General features: G+C 35.3%; 1 protein-coding gene across 4 annotated transcripts in view; it reads left to right on the forward strand.

Moving 5' to 3' along the window:
- Positions 1-20,496, forward strand: part of LOC129949165 (keratin, type I cytoskeletal 9) — a 57,815-nt gene that overhangs the window by 26,386 nt on the left and 10,933 nt on the right. For 2 of the 4 annotated variants that reach the window (XM_056060444.1, XM_056060448.1), the window contains exon 1: positions 4,666-4,823. The exons of 1 other annotated variant lie outside the window; for it this stretch is intronic. The gene's annotated coding sequence lies outside the window, so the exon portion shown is untranslated. Of the gene's footprint in view, positions 1-4,665; positions 4,824-5,265; positions 5,418-20,496 lie in introns of those variants that run through there. One more of the 4 variants, XM_056060445.1, reaches the window with a different exon arrangement.

The raw sequence follows: 20,496 nt of genomic DNA on the forward strand, positions 1-20,496 counted from the left end.
CCTAGTTGGACGACCTCTCGAAAGCTCTCAGCATGCTTATCTTAAGGGCAAATCTACGGAGACTGCCCTCCATGAGGTAGTGCGTACTGTAGAACAAACAATCCATTATAAAGAATTTAGTATTGCCACCTTCCTAGACATAGAAGGTGCTTTTAACAACGTCCTTACCGAATCCATAGAAGAACCGCTCGTTAAGTTCAGTGTAGAAGACTTCATTCAAGAATGGATTATTTCCATGCTCAGTGGTAGGAAGATTCGAGCCACTCTAGGCAATACAATCACAATAAAACACGTGAGTAGGGGAACACCCCAGGGTGGTGTTCTTTCGCCTCTTCTATGGCTTCTGGTCATGGATACAATTCTCGTTAAATTAGAGAGATGTGGAGTGAAGGCGGTAGCATATGCGGATGATTTGGTGCTATTTGTGTCAGGTGTACATTAGTAGTGAAATCACGGAGTCAGCTTTGAAGAATTTGGCAGGTGGGCCACGATTTGTGGACTAGGAGTTAACCAAAGTAAAACAGAACTGTTGCTCCTTGCCACCAAAACTAAAGTACCGCCCTTCACGCTACCTCGACTCAACGATCAAATCCTATCATTGCCTTCCAGTGAAAAATATATTTGAGTTATCTCCTACTTTGAACCTTAGTAAGGGTTTTAAGGTTATTTTCCCATCCAGAGAAGATTGGGAGGATGACATAGTGTCGATAGGTTTCGACACAACTATCTTTACTGACAGCTCAAAGATGGAGTGCCGAGTTGGTTCTGGGATATTTTCTGAGTCCCTAAATGTAGCCAAATCCTTTAGGCTTCCTGACTTTGCTAGCGTTTTTCAGGCTGAACTGCTAGCAATAAGGGAGGCATGTATGATACTTAAACAAAACCCAAACCAATACCGAAATGTGGCTATCTTTACAGACCATTAAGCCATTAACTCGGCTATATCCTCATCTAAATTGGTCCAGCAATGTCGCGATGAGCTTGCGAACCTGATTATTAACCTCGGTGTCACCCTGATCTGGGTTCTGACGAGCTAGCCAGGCAAGGATTGGCCCTTCATAGCTCACTTGCGGAAATGGTTAACATTCCTCTTGGTGCTATGAAGGGTAAAATCTTTTCTATCTACCAAACTGAATCAAACCGAAGGTGGAGCAGTTTACCCAACTGCATTATGTCTAGGAAGATATGGCCCACCTATAACAAAACCCGTACAAACGATCTTCTATGCAGGCCAAGGCAAGACATAGCCAGGATTGTTGCGGTTTGTACCGGACATTGGCCTATAGGAGTTCATGCAGAGAAGTTGGGTATCTCTTAAAACACCTTTTGCCGTAGCTGTAGTGACCAAAGAGAAAGTGAAACGATAATCCATTTCCTTTGCAAATGTCCTGCTTTGGCAAACACCAGAATGAAATGCTTTGGAAAAGCATTCTTTCAAGAACTCGATGAGCTATCTGAGACAAAGATTAGAGACCTAACCTTTTTTCTCAATGCGACAAAATGGCACTAACACAATCGCTATGAAGCTTTTCTATCAATCTATCCCTTTCAATCAAAGGTCAAACGAGTTCTTAGTATCAAAACGACGCACTACAGCGCTAATTGGATCTCAGGCAAGGTTGCCTTGAGATCGCCATTTCTACCTACCTACCTACCATGGCCGTCCCGCTCTCTCTCATTCTCGTGTAGAAGGGTGTGACAGTTGTCAAATCGAATAAAGTAAATAAAACATCAGTGACAAATGAATGAAAAAGGCATAATTTCTTAAAAATTAAAATTAAATGTGAAAAGAACTTGTTGCGTACATTTATAACGCAACAGCTATCACTATAAATTTCTGTCATTGAAATTTTTTTTTGATTGAAATCCACCGAAAAAATGAATTGACAGAAGTCTGTCATTGGAATTCTGTGAAATTGGAACACAAATCAGTGGAACGATTCGTTTCACTTTTGAACATAAAAATATCAGCTGCTCACGAAAATGAATTTCCGTCCAGAAAATAGAAATACACATTTTTTGAGAAGAGTAAATACTCAATTACAATTCTTTTTCTCAAACAAAAATTTTTGCGTGATTTCCGATCGATCAGTATATAATTTTCATTTCTAATCAAAGAGGAACACAGTCAAAAATCGATCCAAACATTTTTCCGAATAGATTTCAATGATAGCTATCACTGTCCCCTATTAATTTCCATCCGGAAGGTAGAAAAATACATTTTTGGAAAACATAACTTTGCAACAAAACTTCTTTTTTATAAAAAAAAATCATTTTTAATCAGAAGGAAACACGCTAAATTTTCTGGATTGATTTCAATGAAAGCTATAACCGACCAGTAAATGATTCTAACTAACTTGAAACAGTTCCAGTAAAGTCTGTACGAGTATTTACTTTTTAGTAAAGGGTTGTCCAATAAGATTTCATTTTGAGATTTAAAAATGCGATTATGGAAGAGAATGTTTGTATAATTGTTAAGGGGAAGATAGATTAACAAAGGGCTTAAAACACATCTCATAGTTGTAAAATTGCAATGAAATCTTCGAGAAATAACAGGGTCAATGAATTTTTCTTGCAAAATTTTGCCATTATTTTAATACATTTTAAAAATTCGGTAAAGCGTATGTAGTGTTTTAGAAATGGAGTAGTTTTAACTTGTCAAATGTCAAAAGATGACTTTTTCAAAAATGAAAGCCGTCTAAATAGCGAGCTGTGCTAATATAGATATCTTATCTCAATGTATACCAGTTATAGCTATCATTGGTTTTCATCATTGAAAACAAACATTCGAATTTTTTTTGGAATTCGTTTAATGAAAGCTATCATTGAAAATTTCTGTCAATGAACAAAATTTCCTGAGTGAAATGTTTATTGACAGAAATCTGTCATTGAAATTGTGTGAGAAATTGGAACACCAACCATTGGAACGATTCGTTCCACTTTTGAACATAAAAGTGTCAGCTGTTGAGGAAAAGGAATTTCCGTCCGGAAAATAAGAAAAATACATTTTTTTTTAAGAAAATTCTTTGTGTCCGATTGGGTAATTTTCATTTCTAATCAAAGGGAAACACGGTCACATATCGATTAAAAAAAGAGGCTGGGATGCGACCCACACTGATAACTTCCCATCCGGTCTGTCGATTTATCTTGCTTAAAAGTTTGTCTATATGTGCAGGTATCAATTTTTACCAAATTTGCGTACTATTTTTTTGTAGATTTTTTTTTTATGAAAAATCGGATTGTTGGATTTTTATATAAAAATTATCGAATATCGAAAACAATATTTTCTGTGAAATAAAATAAGTTTGAAGCCAATATTTTTAATTTTTGGAAACCTATTTGAGTCGAAAGTAAATTTTTACCAAGTTTTAGTATTGTTTTTTTTAGATTTTTGTGTTTTGTAAAAAAACTGTCAATTCGAATTTTTTAAAAATTTTACCCAATGTTGAAAACAATATTTCTTATAATATAAAATTAGTTTGAAGCCAATATTTAAAATTTTTGAAGAGATATTTGAGTCGAAAATCAATTTTTACCAACTTTTATACATTTTTTCTTAGGTTTTTACTTTTTGTAAAAAAAACTGTCAATTCGATTTTTCTTAAAATTTTATCAGATGTCAAAAACATTATTCTTCTTTGCACAAAATTGTTCTGGAGACGAAGTTATATTTTAGTCGTAAAATTTTGGAGGTGACACATTTTTTTTCAGTTTTTGTGATTTATAAAAAAACCGTTATATGGATTTTTTCAGTTCAAGTCTCTAGCGTTTTTGGTTCGTAAGATATTTAGGGTTAACCAAAATTTTCACCTGTTTTCAAACTGCTATGGTAAAAAAACCACCCACTCAATTTTCTTGAGAGGACTTTCTGCATCTTTCTGCCTTATTATCTGTATAACAAAATTTATTTGAAATCGATATCTCTTTTGGTTCTTGAGCTATGGACGACGAAAAAAACGGACGTACGAACGTACGTACACACGCACGCACAGACATCTTTCTAAAAATCTTTTATTTCGACTCTAGGGACCTTGAAACGTCGAGAAATGTCAAAATTTTCAATTTGACAAATCGGACCCATTACAATAACTTTCTATGGGAAGTTAAAAATTTTCCGGATCGATTTCAATGAATTTCAAAAAATGTATTTAAAGCATTGTACTTAGGGCTATTTTTCGTATAGGTTTAAAAATGTTATTTTTTACCTTTCACCTTCTGTCAAATTGGTCTTAAACACTATAAAAAGTCATTTTCAACAATTTGCAGTACGTTTTTTAACATTCACTCATTTTTTTACAAATGCTGAACTGACCATTGCATGTTTTCAATAAACTTCATTCAAATTTATGTGATGATGATGTTGATGATGATGAGAAAGTTGGAAGACGCGAAATTATTCCTCTTAAGTTAAAGTTGTAAAACCTGATGTCATCTGACGTTAAAACAAAATAAAAACACCGCACGTTTTAGAAGTTATACCAATGTTTTGAATTTTGTTTGTATATTAAAATAATAATCTCATCAAATTTGAAAATAAAATTAAACCTAAAGTTTTTGAACAAAACTAAAAAAAACCACCTTAGCCAATCAATCAAATCCAATAATTTTATACAAACCACCAACAAAAAGATACAAGTTATTGTTTGTGTACAAATTTAATTGAGAAGATGAAAAATGAATGAACAAATAGAACAAGAAAAATTTTATAAAAGACAAACCCAACTACCTGGACAGGTTTATTATAATTCAAAGCTTAAGCGGTGTTAACAGAAGGTCTCTCGTCTTGAAGTGAATTAAACCTTATACAAAATAAAATACAAAACGTAAGAACTGATTAAATTTTTTTTTTGTTCATAATAAATTTACTTACAAGTGTAATAAAATTACACGGAAATAAAAATATAATTCAATGTTCAATCATTTTGATTGAACTCATGATGATGATGATAATAATTTTATTCAATGTGCGATGTAAATAATATAAAAATAAATTAAATTAAATTTTATTTGTAAAACAAAAAGGTCATGGGACGTATACGTATTTTTGTGATATTGTTAGAATATTGTATTAAATTATAAATAATACGCAAATCACAAAATACATACTTATATAAAATCAACACACCTAAGTTCCTATATAAAGACGAATTTTCTAATCGCAGGGTTTATTTGTGTGAAGTTTTTTTAAAATTTATTTTTTAAAAATTATTTTGAAAAGCTGTATTCATTGCATTTAATTAAGTTTATAATCTAGTTTCGATTAATGTTTTGCAAAGTGAGCTTAGAAGAAGTGTTTTGGTTGTTTTGAGAAAACAAAGAATACGAGAAATAAAGTTCCCGAAATTAAATTCAATTATTTAATCATAATTTAATTATCTGTGATTATTCTTCTTCGTTTTTTTTTGTGTATTAATAAAGTAAGAATCATGATATCATTTTCCGGTTTTTGAAAACATCGGCTATTAAGTGTTCTGTGCTCAAGTTCAATGTTAAAAGTTAATTTGATAAACAAGAAGCACCCATAGTGATTAAATACTAAACAAAAACAAAAACAGAAACAAAATTAGAAGCCATGAAGACAAAACGTTAATAAACAATTATTATTAATATTTTAAAAGATCACATCAAGAAACAAAAATTGCAACCGGAAAGATACAAATTAACTAACAATAAGACGTTATACGGGAAGGGGAACGGGGTGGCGGGTGTGTGTTGTTAATTTAGAGAAACAAAAGAAAATACCTGATTGAGCGACCGCGTCAGAGGTGCTGCGGCGGCGCGGTGCGGTAGCGTGTGTATGAATAATGACAATGCCTGATGCTGTTAAAATTCGAATTAATTTGTGATGATACGTTTTTGAAATCAAAGGGTGTCTTTTATTTCGATTGATTTTTTTTAAAGAGATACACAAAAATAAGAGCCTGGTATATGACCCAATCTGATAACTGCCCTTTAGCGCACATCTGTAGATAAACGGTGATTTTTTAAGAGCTTGAGAACTTTTTTAAAAAAAAAACGCATACAATTTGCAAAATCTCATCGATTCTTTATTTGAAACGTTAGATTGGTCCATGACATTTACTTTTTGAAGATAATTTCATTTAAATGTTGACCGCGGCTGCGTCTTAGGTGGTCCATTCGGAAAGTCCAATGATCTTGGTGGCCAACTTACCGGTCCATTCCTTGAGATGAATTGTTCTCCGAAGTTTTCCCTCAAAATGGCCATAGAATCGCGAGCTGTGTGGCATGTAGCGCCATCTTGTTGAAACCACATGTCAACCAAGTTCAGTTCTTCCATTTTTGGCAACAAAAAGTTTGTTAGCATTGAACGATAGCGATCGCCATTCACCGTAACGTTGCGTCCAACAGCATCTTTGAAAAAATACGGTCCAATGATTCCACCAGCGTACAAACCACACCAAACAGTGCATTTTTCGGGATGCATGGGCAGTTCTTGAACGGCTTCTGGTTGCTCTTCACTCCAAATGCAGCAATTTTGCTTATTTACGTAGCCATTCAACCAGAAATGAGCCTCATCGCTGAACAAAATTTGTCGATAAAAAAGCGGATTTTCTGCCAACTTTTCTGGGGCCCATTCACTGAAAATTCGACGTTGTGGCAGATCGTTCGGCTTCAGTTCTTGCACGAGCTGTATTTTATACGGTTTTACACCAAGATCTTTGCGTAAAATCTTTCATGTGGTCGAATAACACAAACCCAATTGCTGCGAACGGCGACGAATCGACATTTCACGGTCTTCAGCAACACTCTCAGAAACAGACACAATATTCTCTTCTGTACGCACTGTACGCATTCGTGTGGTTGGTTTAATGTCCAATAAAGTAAACTGAGTGCGAAACTTGGTCACAATCGCATTAATTGTTTGCTCACTTGGTCGATTATGTAGACCATAAATCGGACGTAAAGCGCGAAACACATTTCGAACCGAACACTGATTTTGGTAATAAAATTCAATGATTTGCAAGCGTTGCTCGTTAGTAAGTCTATTCATAATGAAATGTCCAAGCATACTGAGCATCATTCTCTTTGACACCATGTCTGAAATCCCGCGTGATCTGTCAAATACTAATGCATGAAAATCCTAACCTCAAAAAAATCACCCTTTATTTCTAAAAGTTCTTAAAAACAATGTTTATAACAAAACTTTTTATAAAATAAAACAAAAGTTTGAAACCAAGTTAACAACAATATTTCGCATAGGATAAAATAAGTTTCATTTCAATATCTATTCTGGTTCCCGATTTATTTTAATCAAAAATGTTCACCAACTTTTAGTGTTTTTTTTTTGTTTTAAAGGAACTGTCACTTCAATATTTCTAAATATTGTAAAAGGGTGTCAAAAAATTAACGCAAGATTTGAATTAAATAGAAAACGCCGTTTTTAGTCTTTTGATAGTTATATTTTTATTGACTTGTAAAGTAAACGGTGATTTTTTAAGAGCTTGAGAACTTTAAAAAAAAAACGCATACAATTTGCAAAATCTCATCGATTCTTTATTTGAAACGTTAGATTGGTCCATGACATTTACTTTTTGAAGATAATTTCATTTAAATGTTGACCGCGGCTGCGTCTTAGGTGGTCCATTCGGAAAGTCCAATTTTGGGTAACTTTTTCGAGCATTTCGGCCGGAATAGCCCGAATTTCTTCGGAAATGTTGTCTTCCAAACCTAGAACAGTTGCTGGCTTATTTGTGTAGACTTTAGACTTGACGTAGCTCCACAAAAAATAGTCTGAAGGCGTCAAATCGCATGATCTTGGTAGCCAACTTACCGGTCCATTCCTTGAGATGAATTGTTCTCCGAAGTTTTCCATCAAAATGGCCATAGAATCGCGAGCTGTGTGGCATGTAGCGCCATCTTGTTGAAACCACATGTCAACCAAGTTCAGTTCTTCCATTTTTGGCAACAAAAAGTTTGTTAGCATTGAACGATAGCGATCGCCATTCACCGTAACGTTGCGTCCAACAGCATCTTTGAAAAAATACGGTCCAATGATTCCACCAGCGTACAAACCACACCAAACAGTGCATTTTTCGGGAAGCATGGGCAGTTCTTGAACGGCTTCTGGTTGCTCTTCGCTCCAAATGCGGCAATTTTGCTTATTTACGTAGCCATTCAACCAGAAATGAGCCTCATCGCTGAACAAAATTTGTCGATAAAAAAAGCGGATTTTCTGCCAACTTTTCTAGGGCCCATTCACTGAAAATTCGACGTTGTGGCAGATCGTTCGGCTTCAGTTCTTGCACGAGCTGTATTTTATACGGTTTTACACCAAGATCTTTGCGTAAAATCTTTCATGTGGTCGAATAACACAAACCCAATTGCTGCGAACGGCGACGAATCGACATTTCACGGTCTTCAGCAACACTCTCAGAAACAGACACAATATTCTCTTCTGTACGCACTGTACGCATTCGTGTGGTTGGTTTAATGTCCAATAAAGTAAACTGAGTGCGAAACTTGGTCACAATCGCATTAATTGTTTGCTCACTTGGTCGATTATGTAGACCATAAATCGGACGTAAAGCGCGAAACACATTTCGAACCGAACACTGATTTTGGTAATAAAATTCAATGATTTGCAAGCGTTGCTCGTTAGTAAGTCTATTCATGATGAAATGTCAAAGCATACTGAGCATCTTTCTCTCTGACACCGTGTCTAAAATCCCGCGTGATCTGTCAAATACTAATGCATCAAAATCCTAACCTCAAAAAAATAGGATAGGGTTATGTATGGAATAACACATCGGACAAATGGCCTCCACGGCTTTGCATGCACATGCGCACCCTTTTGTTGAAATTTTCCAGAACCATTCTGCATAAATGTGGCTGATTTTCGTTGATGCAGCGTTGAATCTCCTCCTTTAATGCACGGGTGGTTGTGGGCTTGTTGACATAGACTTGTGATTTCAAATAACCCCATAAAAATAAGTCTAATGGTGTTAAATCATACGATCTAGGAGGCCAATTTTGATCACCGAAACGAGAGAGTACACGACCTGGAAATGTCTCATGCAGTAATTGAATTGTTTCACGGGCTGTATGACATGTGGCACCGTCTTGTTGAAACCACATATTGGACACATCAATATCATCCAATTTTGGCAGAAAGAACTGTGTAATCATGTCGCGATATCGAGCACCAGTAACAGTCACTGCTTGACCAGCATCATTTTCAAAAAAAGAGGCTGGGATGCGACCCACACTGATAACTTCCCATCCCGTCTGTCGATTTGTCTTGCTTAAAAGTTTGTCTTTATATACTCGTATCAATTTTTACCAAATTTGCGTACTCTTTTTGTAGATTTTATTTTTTATATGAAAAAACGGACTGTTGGATTTTTATATTGAAATTACTGAATATCGAAAACAATATGTTCTGTGAAATAAAATAAGTTTCAAGCCAATATTTTTAAGTTTTGAAAAGCTATTTGAGCCGAAAGTAAATTTTTACCAAGTTTTAGTATTGTTTTTATTTTAGAGTTTTATTTTTTGTAAAAAAAAACTGTCAATTCGATTTTTTAAAAATTTTACCAACAATATTTCTTATGAGATAAAATTACTTTAAAGCCAATACTTAAAATTTTTAAAGAGATATTTGAGTCGAAAATCAATTTTTACCAACTTTTATACATTTTTTTTAGGTTTTTATTTTTTGTAAAAAAACTGTCAATTCGATTTTTTTCAAACTTTAATTGAATGTTGACAGCAAGATTTTTTGAAAGATAAAAGTAAATAAAAGCCAATATCTCAAAGTTTTGAAAAGATATTTGAGTCGAAAATCAATTTTTACCAACTTTTATAAATTATTTTTTTTAGGTTTTTATTTTTTGTAAAAAAACTATCAATTCGATTTTTTTCAAACTTTAATTGTATGTTGACAACAAGATTTTTTGAAAGATAAAAGATAATTAAAGCCAATATCTCAAAGTTTTGAAAAGATATTTGAGTCAAAAATCAATTTTTACCAACTTTTATAAATTATTTTTTTTAGGTTTTTAGTTTTTGTAAAAAAACTATCAATTCGATTTTTTTCAAACTTTAATTGTATGTTGACAAAAAGATTTTTTGAAAGATAAAAGATAATTAAAGCTAATATCTCAAAGTTTTGAAAAGATATTTGAGTCGAAAATCAATTTTTACCAACTTTTATAATTTTTTTTTTAGGTTTTTATTTTTTGTAAAAAAAACTGTCAATTCGATTTTTTCAAACTTTAACTGAATGTTGACAACAAGATTTTTTGAAAGATAAAAGTAAATAAAAGCCAATATCTCAAAGTTTTGAAAAGATATTTGAGTCGAAAATCAATTTTTACCAACTTTCATAAATTTTTTGTTTAGGTTTTTATTTTTTGTAAAAAAAACTGTCAATTCGATTTTTTTCAAACTTTAATAGTATGTTGACAACAAAGTTTTTTGAAAGATAAAAGTAAATTAAAGACAATACCTCAAAGTTTTGAAAAGATATTCGAGTCGAAAATCAATTTTAACCAACTTTTATAAATTTTTTTTTTAGGTTTTTATTTTTTGTAAAAAAAACTGTCAATTCGATTTTTCTCAAAATTTTTCAGAATGTTGAAAACAATATTTTTTACAAGATAAAATAAAATTGAAGCCTTAATTTCAAGTTTTTGAAAAGATATTTGAATCGATATTCAATTTTTACGAACTTTGAGTAATGTTTTTTTTTAGATTTTTATTTTTTATAAAAAAACTGTCAATTAGATTTTTCTCAAAATTTTATCAGATGTCAAAAACATTATTCTTCGTTGCACAAAATTGTTTTAAAGATAAAATCATATTTCGGTCGTAAAATTTTGGAGGTGACAAATTTTTTTTTTCAGTTTTATTGATTTAAAAAAAAAACCGTTATATTGATTTTTTTCAAAAAATATACCTGTTTGGTATCACGTTACAATCTATTATATAAAATTTAATTCAAGTCTCTAGCGTTTTTGGTTCGTAAGATATTTAGGGTTAACCAAAATTTTCACCATTTTTTCAAACTGCTATAGTAAAAAAACCACCCACGCAATTTTCTTGAGAGCCCTTTCTGCATCTTTCTGCCTTTTCATCTGTATAACAAAATTTATTTGAAGTTGATATCTCTTCTGGTTCTTGAGCTATGGACAACGAAAAAAACGTCGCGAACGTACGGACGTACGGACGTACGGACGTACGGACGTACGGACGTACAAACGTACGTACACACGCACGCACAGACATCTTTCTAAAAATCTTTTATTTCGACTCTAGGGACCTTGAAACGTCGAGAAATGTCAAAATTTTCAATTTGACAAATCGGACCCATTACAATAACTTCCTATGGGAAGTTAAAAATATGGCCCAATTATGCCTCCAGCCCAAAATCCACACCATACAATCACGCGTTGTGGATGCATTTGTTTTTCGAAAATCACATGTGGGTTCTCCGAACCCCAAATGCGGCAATTTTGGCGATTGACAAAGCCATCAAGATGAAAATGTGCTTCATCGCTTAGGATGATTTTGCTCGAAAGATGAGGGTCCATTTGTTGATGTTCAATAATCCATTCAACGAACTCTTTTCACTGTCCATGGTCATTAGGCTTCAATTGTTGTGTTAATTGAATTTTGTAAGCATGAAGACACAGATCTTTGGTGAGTATACGCTGTAGAGAGGTTCTTGAAATTTGCAATTCTTGTCCACGACGTCGAATTGAGGTTCCTGGATTTTCAGCAACACTCTCACTCACTGCTTCGACATTCACATTTGAACGGCCAGTGTGTTTGGCGTCTCCAACGGATCCAGTCTCCATGAATTTTTCAATTAATCTCTTCACAATTGAAGAAGTTAAAACACTATTCCGACCATATTTTGTATGAAATTTTCGAATGCAGCCGCCAAGCTTTCACTATTTTTGAAATATTCTTTAATAATGAAGACACGTTGTTCTATCGTGTAACGCTCCATTTTTAATAACCTTATACTGTTAGCTGTCAAATTGCTTTTTTTCAGGATTGCCAACACTTCAGTGCACAAATGGCGGCAAATTCAAATCTTGTGTTAATTTTGGGACATCCTTTGCCTAATTTTATTGGTAGTTTTTGAAAACAAAATATTGGGAGTGACAGATATTTTTGTTTTCAGTTTTTTTATTTATAATAAGAAAAACTTTCGTTGAATTATTTGAAGCGTTTAGATGAAGAAGGGGTTAAGTGACAACTTTTTTTCGGCTTACAGCTGAAACTTTCTAATACTTACTTACTTACTTAAGGTGGCGCTACAGTCCGGGCGGACCTGGGCCTCAACCAACATGCGTCTCCAGCCAGCTCTGTTCCTAGCTAGCTGTCTCCAGTTTCGCACGCCAAGTTGGTTTAGGTCGTCTCCCACCTGGGTGCGCCACCTGAGTTGCGGTCTTCCTCTACTGCGCCGCCCGTCCCACGGGATTGGATTCGAAGACCTACCGGTCTGGAGCTCTACATGACCTAGCCATCTAAGCCGTTGGCCTTTAATTAACTAGGTCAGTGTCGCTGTACAGCCCGTACAGTTTGTCGTTATATCTTCTCTTCCATTGTACATCTATGCGTACGGGACCAAAAATCACCCGAAGAATTTTTCTCTCGAAGCATCCTAAGACGCTCTCATCTTTCTTTGACAGGGTCCAGGCCTCAGCGCCATAAATGAGAACCGGGATGATGAGTGTCTTATAGATGGTGATTTTACATGCTCGAGAGAGGACTTTACAATTGCCTTCTAAGTCCAAAGAAGCAGCGATTTTCAAGAGTTATTCTTCGTTTGATTTCACCGCTGGTATCGTTGTCTGCATTAATAGCGGTGCCTAGGTAGACAAAGTCCTTAACTACCTCAAAGTTAAAGTTGTCCATGGTGACGTTTTGTCCAAGGCGTCGTCGTTCAGTGTCCTTTTTTGATGACAGCATATACTTGGTCTTGCCCATATACTTGGTCTTGCCCTCATTGACCACTAAACCCATCTTTTTCGCTTCCGTCGCAATGCTCAAAAACGCTCCACTGACATCACGCTTTGATCTTCCAATTATGTCAATATCATCTGCGTTTCCGAGTTATTGGATGGACCTTTGGAAGATTGTGCCTCTAGTTTTGCACAATTCTTTCCCGAACGATGTTGAAGAAGTCGCATGACAGTGCATCGCCTTGCCTAAAACCTTTTTTGACATCAAATGCATCGGTAAGATCTTTTCTGACCTTGATAGAGCAGCGTGCATTCTCCATCGCCATTCTGCACAAACGGGTAAGTTTGACAGGGATGCCAAAACTAGACATTGCTCGGTAGAGCTCCTCCCTATAGATGCTGTCATACGCGGCTTTAAAATCGATAAAGAGATGGTGGGTATCGATTTGAAGCTCCTGGGTTTTTTCCAAGATCTGCCGTAGTGTGAATATTTGGTCGATAGTGGACTTTCCTGGTCTGAAGCCACTGTGATAAGGACCAATCAGGTTGTTGACGAATGGCTTCAGACATTCACATAATTCGGCAGAGAGGATCTTATACGCAATGTTCAGGAGCCTGATGCCACTGTAGTTGGCGCAGTTTAGAGGGTCTCCTTTCTTATGTATCGGGTACACTATGCTGAGATTCCATTCATCGGGCATGCTTTCTTCCGACCATATTTTGCAGATGAGTTGGTGCATGCTCCGTACCAAGTCATCGCCTGCTGCTTTGAATAGTTCGGCAGCGATGCCATCAGCTCCAGCAGCTTTGTTTGACTTAAGTTTAGATATAGCTATCTTCACTTCGTCAAGGTCGGGTAGGCGGAATTGTTGATCTGCGTAGCCGAGGTTGAGTGGTTCTATCTCCCTTACAGCGGAATTCGGTTCGTCATCGCCGTTATATGATTTGGGGAAGTGATCTTTCCATGTTCTCAGCATCGACTGCTGTTCTACTACGATGTTCCCCTGATTGTCTTTACATGCTTCGGTTCGTGGCTGGTACCCTTGAGAGGTTTTTTAACCTTTTGGTACAATTTACGAACCTCATTCCTGTTGTGAAACTTTCTAATAGGGAAGAACAATAAAACACAATCTTTTAAAATATAAGGACTTCATTTAATAAAAGTAGCTTTAAGATAGATTTTTTTAATAACATTGCTCAAAAAGTGCAGTTAACTCCTTCTTCCACATTTTTTTGTTAATCCTAAACATCTTACGAAATAAAAACGCTAGAGACTTGAATTAAATTTTATATAATATATTGTAACGTAATATCAAAGAAGTATATCTTTTGAAAAAAATCCATTTGACGGTTTTTTTTATAAATCAAAAAAACAAAAATTTGTCACCTCCAAAATTTTACGACTTAAAAATAATTTCATCTCCAAAATAATTTTGTGCAACGAAGAATAATGTTTTTGATATCTCATAAAATTTTGAGAAAAATCGATTTGACAGTTTTTTTTTATAAAAAATAAAAATCTAAAAAAAAACATTACTCAAAGTTGATAAAAATTAAATATCGATTCAAATATCTTTTCAAAAACTTGAAATTTAGGCTTCATACTTATTTTATTTTATAAGAAATATTGTTTCCAACATTCTTAAAAATGTTGAGAAAAATCAAATTGACAGTTTTTTTACAAAAAAAAAACCTAAAAAAAAATAATAAAAGTTGGTAAAAATTGATTTTCGACTCAAATATCATTTCAAAACTTAGAGATATTGGTTTTAATGTACTTTTATCTTTCAAAAAATATTGTTGTCAACATTCAGTACAATTTTGAAAAAAATCGAATTGACAGTTTTTTTTTACAAAAAATTAAAAAACCGAAAAGAAATTAACAAAAGTTGGTAAAAAATGATTTTCGTCTCAAATATCTTTTCAAAAATTTGAGATAATAGCTTCTTACTAATTTTAACTTATAAGAAATATTGTTTTCAACTTCAGGACAAATTTTGAAAAAAATCGAATTGACAGTTTTTTTTTACAAAAAATTAAAAACCGAAAAAAAATTAACAAAAGTTGGTAAAAAATGATTTTCGTCTCAAATATCTTTTCAAAAATTTGAGATAATAGCTTCTTACTAATTTTAACTTATAAGAAATATTGTTTTCAACATTAGGACAAATTTTGAGAAAAATCAAATTGACAGTTTTTTTACAAAAAATACAACTCTAAAAAAACAATACTAAAACTTGGTAAAAATTTACTTTCGACTCAAATAGCTTTTCAGAAATTAAAAATATTGGCTTCAAACTTATTATATTTCACAGAAAATATTGTTTTCGATATTCAGTAATTTTTATATAAAAATTTTTCATGAAAATTGTAATCTAAAAAATAGTACGCAGTACTCGTTGTTCCTCGTTGCACAAAATTGTTTCGGAGATTTAATCAAGGTGAAATTTTGTTTTTTATTTTTTAGTTTTTTTTTTGATTTATAAAAAAACCGTTAATTGGATCTTTTTCCAAAAATTTTATTGTTTGGTATCACATTACAGTTTGTAAAATAAAATTTAATTCAAGTTACTAGAGTCATTGTTTCATGAGATATTTAGGGTTAATCAAAATTTTCGCAACTTTTTTGGAAGCATTTTTTGCATCTGCCTGCCTTATTATCTGTATAACAAAATTTATTTCAAGTCGATACCTCTTCTGGTTCTTGAGCTTTGGACGATGAAAAAAATGTCGCGAACATACGGACATACGGACGTACGAACGTACGTTGACAAGCACTCACAGACATATCTCTAAAAATATTTTATTTCGAACCTAGGGACCTAAAAACGTCGAGAATTGTCAATATTTTGAATTCGACAAATCGGAACCAATACAATAGCTTCCTATGGGAAGTTAATAAAACACGAAGGAAATATTTGTTTCCATTGGGCGGTATCTCAGCCATTACTTGATGGATGTTGGATTTTAAGTGCTCAATAGTTTAAGGTTTATCTGCATAAACACCGCCTTTCGCGTAGACCCACAAAAAAGTCTACCGGTGTCAAACCGCATGATCTTGTTGGCCAGTTGATATCTCCACAACGACGAGTCATAATTCCCGAAAACGACTAGGAATCAACACATTTGGGTCTTAGGCAACACTTTCACTTACAGCAGTGATATTTTCAAAGGTACGAGCAAAATGATGATGCACAGGCGTTACAACATCTGTAACCAATCCAGTCTCTTCAAGGTGATTCTATTCACAGCACGATATGTGGCTGTGGTAGAATCACCATTTTTGTAGAAGGTTTTAACAATTTTTTTCATATGTGTTGTGCGATAGTTAAGCGATTCATTTTCGTAAATGTCAAACTTTCAACTGAAAAGAAAAATTGGTTTAAAAACTTAGTTTGACAGATATCGATTTCCAGCACTAAACTTTTGAAACCGCAAAATGGATAACCCGTTATAAACCAAATCACACTTTATCGACAAAAATTTAAACTAATTCATCAGGTATATTAAGAAACTTCGGTTTTATGGAATTCATCAATTATTAGATTAGAAATTAACTGTTCATCATAAAAGAAATGCTGATGTGCCTCAGGGCTCTGGAATCTGGCCGACACTCTTTCTCATTTCTTCAATGATCTCTTAGTTAAAACTTCTGACTTTATTGATGACAGTAACCTCAACCAATTTATATTCGTTTTTAAGTTCATAAAGCTTTAGATTTTCATAAAATGTTGACCTTGTCAACTTTATTACATGGGGCCTAAATGTAGATGCCAAACAAGTTTAATTTTCTTCTATCTCGAATGTATCGATTGCACTAACATTTCATCATTATAAGTTCATCGGAACGCTTATTGATTATCATCTTTAAAAATATCTTAAAGAACGAATTCTTTCGAAGAAAATGGGCAAAAAGTTATAATTTATGGGAATCGATACATTCACACGATTGAGACCATGCTCCAACCAAACTTTAATCAGTTTGCTAGGAACCGTATTTGGTATCACTTCCATCTTACTTATACTTACTTAAGGGCTGTGTGTGAACTAGGGCCTCACCCAACAAACTTCTCCATATGGCTTGGTACCTTGCTAGATGTCTCCAGTTTCGCACTCCTAATTGTTTGAACTCACATTCTACTTGTGCGCGTCACCTGATTTGCGGCCTTCCTCTACTGTGCTGTCCTGTGTGTGTGCATTCGAAGACTTTCCGGGCCGGAGCATTGGTTTACATGCGCTCTACATGACCCAGCCATCTTAGTCGTTGGACTTTTACCCTTCTGGCTAAGTCTTCCCCTCGATGCATGCGGGACCGTAGATCACACGAAGAACTTTTCTCTCGAACCGACCCATGGTGCTTTCATCCGCTTTTGTCATAGTCCATGATTCTGCACCGTATATCAGGACGGGGATAGTGAGGGTCTTATAAAGCGACCCTTTGGTTCCTCGAGAGAGGACTATTGCTACTCAATTGCTTTCTAAGCCTAAAGAAACAGCGGTTAGCAAGAGTTATTCCTTAATAGCGTTAACAGCAGAGCCTAGGTAGACGAAGTCCTTGACTACCTCAAAGTTAGGTCTGTCGATTGTGACGTTTTGACCAAGACGTCGGTGTTGTATGTCCTTTTTTTGACGACAGTATGTACTTTGTTTTGCCCTTATTAACCGTTAAACCCATTTTTGCCGTCTCTGGCTCAATACTCACGAAAGCCCCATTGACATTACGCCGTGTTCTTCCGATTATGTCATGTCATCAGCATATGCTAGTATTTGGACAGATATTGAAAGATAGTGCCTCTAGTGTTGACGTGTGAGCTCTGCACTATTCTTTCAAATACGATGTTAAAAAATTCTCATGACAGCGCATGACCTTCTCTACAGCCTTTTTGATATCGAAAGGTTCTGTTAAGTTGTTTCCAACCTTTATGGAGCAGCGTGAATTCTCCATTGTCATCCTGCACAAACGGACGAGTTTGACAGGGATGCCACAACTAGACATGGCTCTATACAGCTCGGCCCTGTAGATACTGTCATATGCGGCCTTGAAATCGAAGAAAAGATGGTGGGTATCGATTAAGTGTTCTTGGATTTTTTTCCAGGATTTGCCGTAAGGTGAATATTTGATCGAGTGTGGACTTTCCTGGTCTTAAACCACACTGATAAGGACCTATCAGATGTTGACGATGGGCTTTAGATGTTCACATATTACGGCAGAGAAGATTGTGTAAGCGATGTTAAGTAGACTGATTCCTCTATAGTTGGTGCAGTTTAGGGTTCCATTCATCGGGCATGCTTTCTTCCGACCATATGGTACAGATAAGTTGGTGCATGCTCCTAACCAACTTATCTTCAGCTGCTTTAAAGAGCTCGGCATTCAAGCCATCCACTCCAGCGTTAGACTGGAGCTTAGATATGGCAATCTTACTTCATCTAAGTCGGGACGACGGAATTGTTGGCTTTCGTCGTCTATGTTGAATGGATCATCCTGCCTGACAGCGGAATTCAGTTCGTCGTCGCCGTTATACAGTCTGCAGAAGTGGTCCTTCCATATCCTCAGCATTAACTGCGGTTCCACTATGATGTTTCTACTTTCGTCTTTGTAGCCTTTGGTTCTAGGTTTGTGTACTTGTGAATTTCGTTTCACCTGTTCATAAAACTTTCGAACTTCATTCTTGATTTTATACCTCTCAACATCTTCGACCGGAGGCTCATCATGCTCTCTCTTTTTCCTTCTGAAAAGTCGGTGTTCCTCTCGCTTCTTCTGCTCATAGAGCTCATGAGCAGCTCTCGTCCTTCTTTGCACCTCCGGTTTGCGTGCGCCTGTTGCTTGGCTGCATTTGTCTGCCGACATTCCTCATCAAACCAGAGGTTCCCTGTTGGGGGCTGCTTGAAACCCAGCACGTCAGAGGCGGCTTCTCTGATGGCATCTTGGCACTTTTGCCACTGGTTTTCGAAACATTGTTTTGGCGGCAGAGAACTACGAGAGAGGTTACTTGTTACTCGGTCGGAGAAGGATTTGGCGATCTCTTGCGATTGTAGCCGCTCGGCGTTGTACCTTCTCCCTGGAAACCCGGAGTGCTACCTTGGCTACAAGGAGTTAGTGCTCCGAATCGATGCTAGCTCCTCGGAAAGTTCGAACATCCATGATGCTGATCTGGTTGACGGTAGATTGATCTGGAGAACTCCAAGTTCCTTTGTGGATATGGAGGTGTGGAAAATGCGAACTGGCTACCTTGACGTTTCACACCGCAGCAAAATCTATGAGCCTGAATAGGTTGTCGGAAGTCTTGTCGTGCAGACCTTTCTTCCCGATTATTCCACCAAAGATGTCTTCCTTTCCTTGCTTGGCATTAAAATCGCCCTGCTCATATGTTTTGTCTAAGAGCTCGAAGAACATATCTTTGGTATTGTCATCCTTCTCTTCTGTGGGAACAGCATTTTAAACTACTATTGCCGAATTAAGCCTTGATGCAGATAGTCATGAGGCGCTTGTTGATGCACCTATAGCTCAAGATTTGTTTCTTAAGTCTGGCTCCAATGAAAAAGCCGCATCCAAATAAGCAAATAAGGTTTTCTTAGCAGCAGTCACCATAGTAAATATCGCAGTTTTTCATCCTGTTTTTGCCCGGCCTATGCCATCGTATTTCCTGGATGGCAGTGATGTCTCCTTTATAGCAGTCTAGGGCCTCCGCTAATTCTTCGGCCGCACGTGTTTCAAAATTCTATTTTCATTTATCTGAAAATAAAGTATTTTTGTATTACATAACGAAAAGCTTAATATTTATATTATAAAATAATATAAATGTTTAGCAAAACAAAACATAGTTTCTTGGCTAATAATATAATTTAAATGTTATGATCAGAGCTGTTTTGTTTTATTGATCTGGATTGGATCAATGTGATAACAAACATTGCCGTAATAGGCTCTAATGAAATAACCAGCTACATTCCACTTTTTAAACAATTTAACCGTACTACCCGTGCTTCAAGTTATTCCAATGAGGTTTTCCTCGAGTCCAACTGCTGCAACCTTACTGTGAAATACGGATATTCGTTTCTTTGCTGCACTGCGAGAATTTGGAATGATTTTCCATGTTCGGTTTTTCCCTGTCATTGGAATATTCAAGAATTCAAAATTTATGAACGCAGACACTCTTTTCTATCCTCTACTTTTTTCCTAATGCTCACACTGGGCAGGTTCAGGCGACATAAGGGACTTGAAAGAAAGGCAAGTTTCTAGTAACTCTTTCGACAGCTGCCTTGAAAAAGTCTTCCATTTAATTCAACTTAATTGGAAAGTTGACTGGAAAGTTAGTCAAGGAAAATCTCCCTACCTATCAAGTCAAGTGAACTTATGTCACAATGACAATTGGATGATGGTTTTTACTTTAACTTTACGAATTATTTATTTTCTGGACAATTCCATTTGATATTTTGTGTAAAAGGGTTCCTTGTCAAATAGGAAGAGAAATAAGTAATATTTTACTACAATATAAAATACAAATCGTGATAGATTTGTAACTTGCCTGAGGAGTGTTTTATAGGCAATATTGTTTTTGATAGT

This window comes from Eupeodes corollae, chromosome 3 (genome assembly GCF_945859685.1).
Source record: "Eupeodes corollae chromosome 3, idEupCoro1.1, whole genome shotgun sequence".
In the NCBI taxonomy this organism is placed as follows: domain Eukaryota; kingdom Metazoa; phylum Arthropoda; class Insecta; order Diptera; family Syrphidae; genus Eupeodes; species Eupeodes corollae.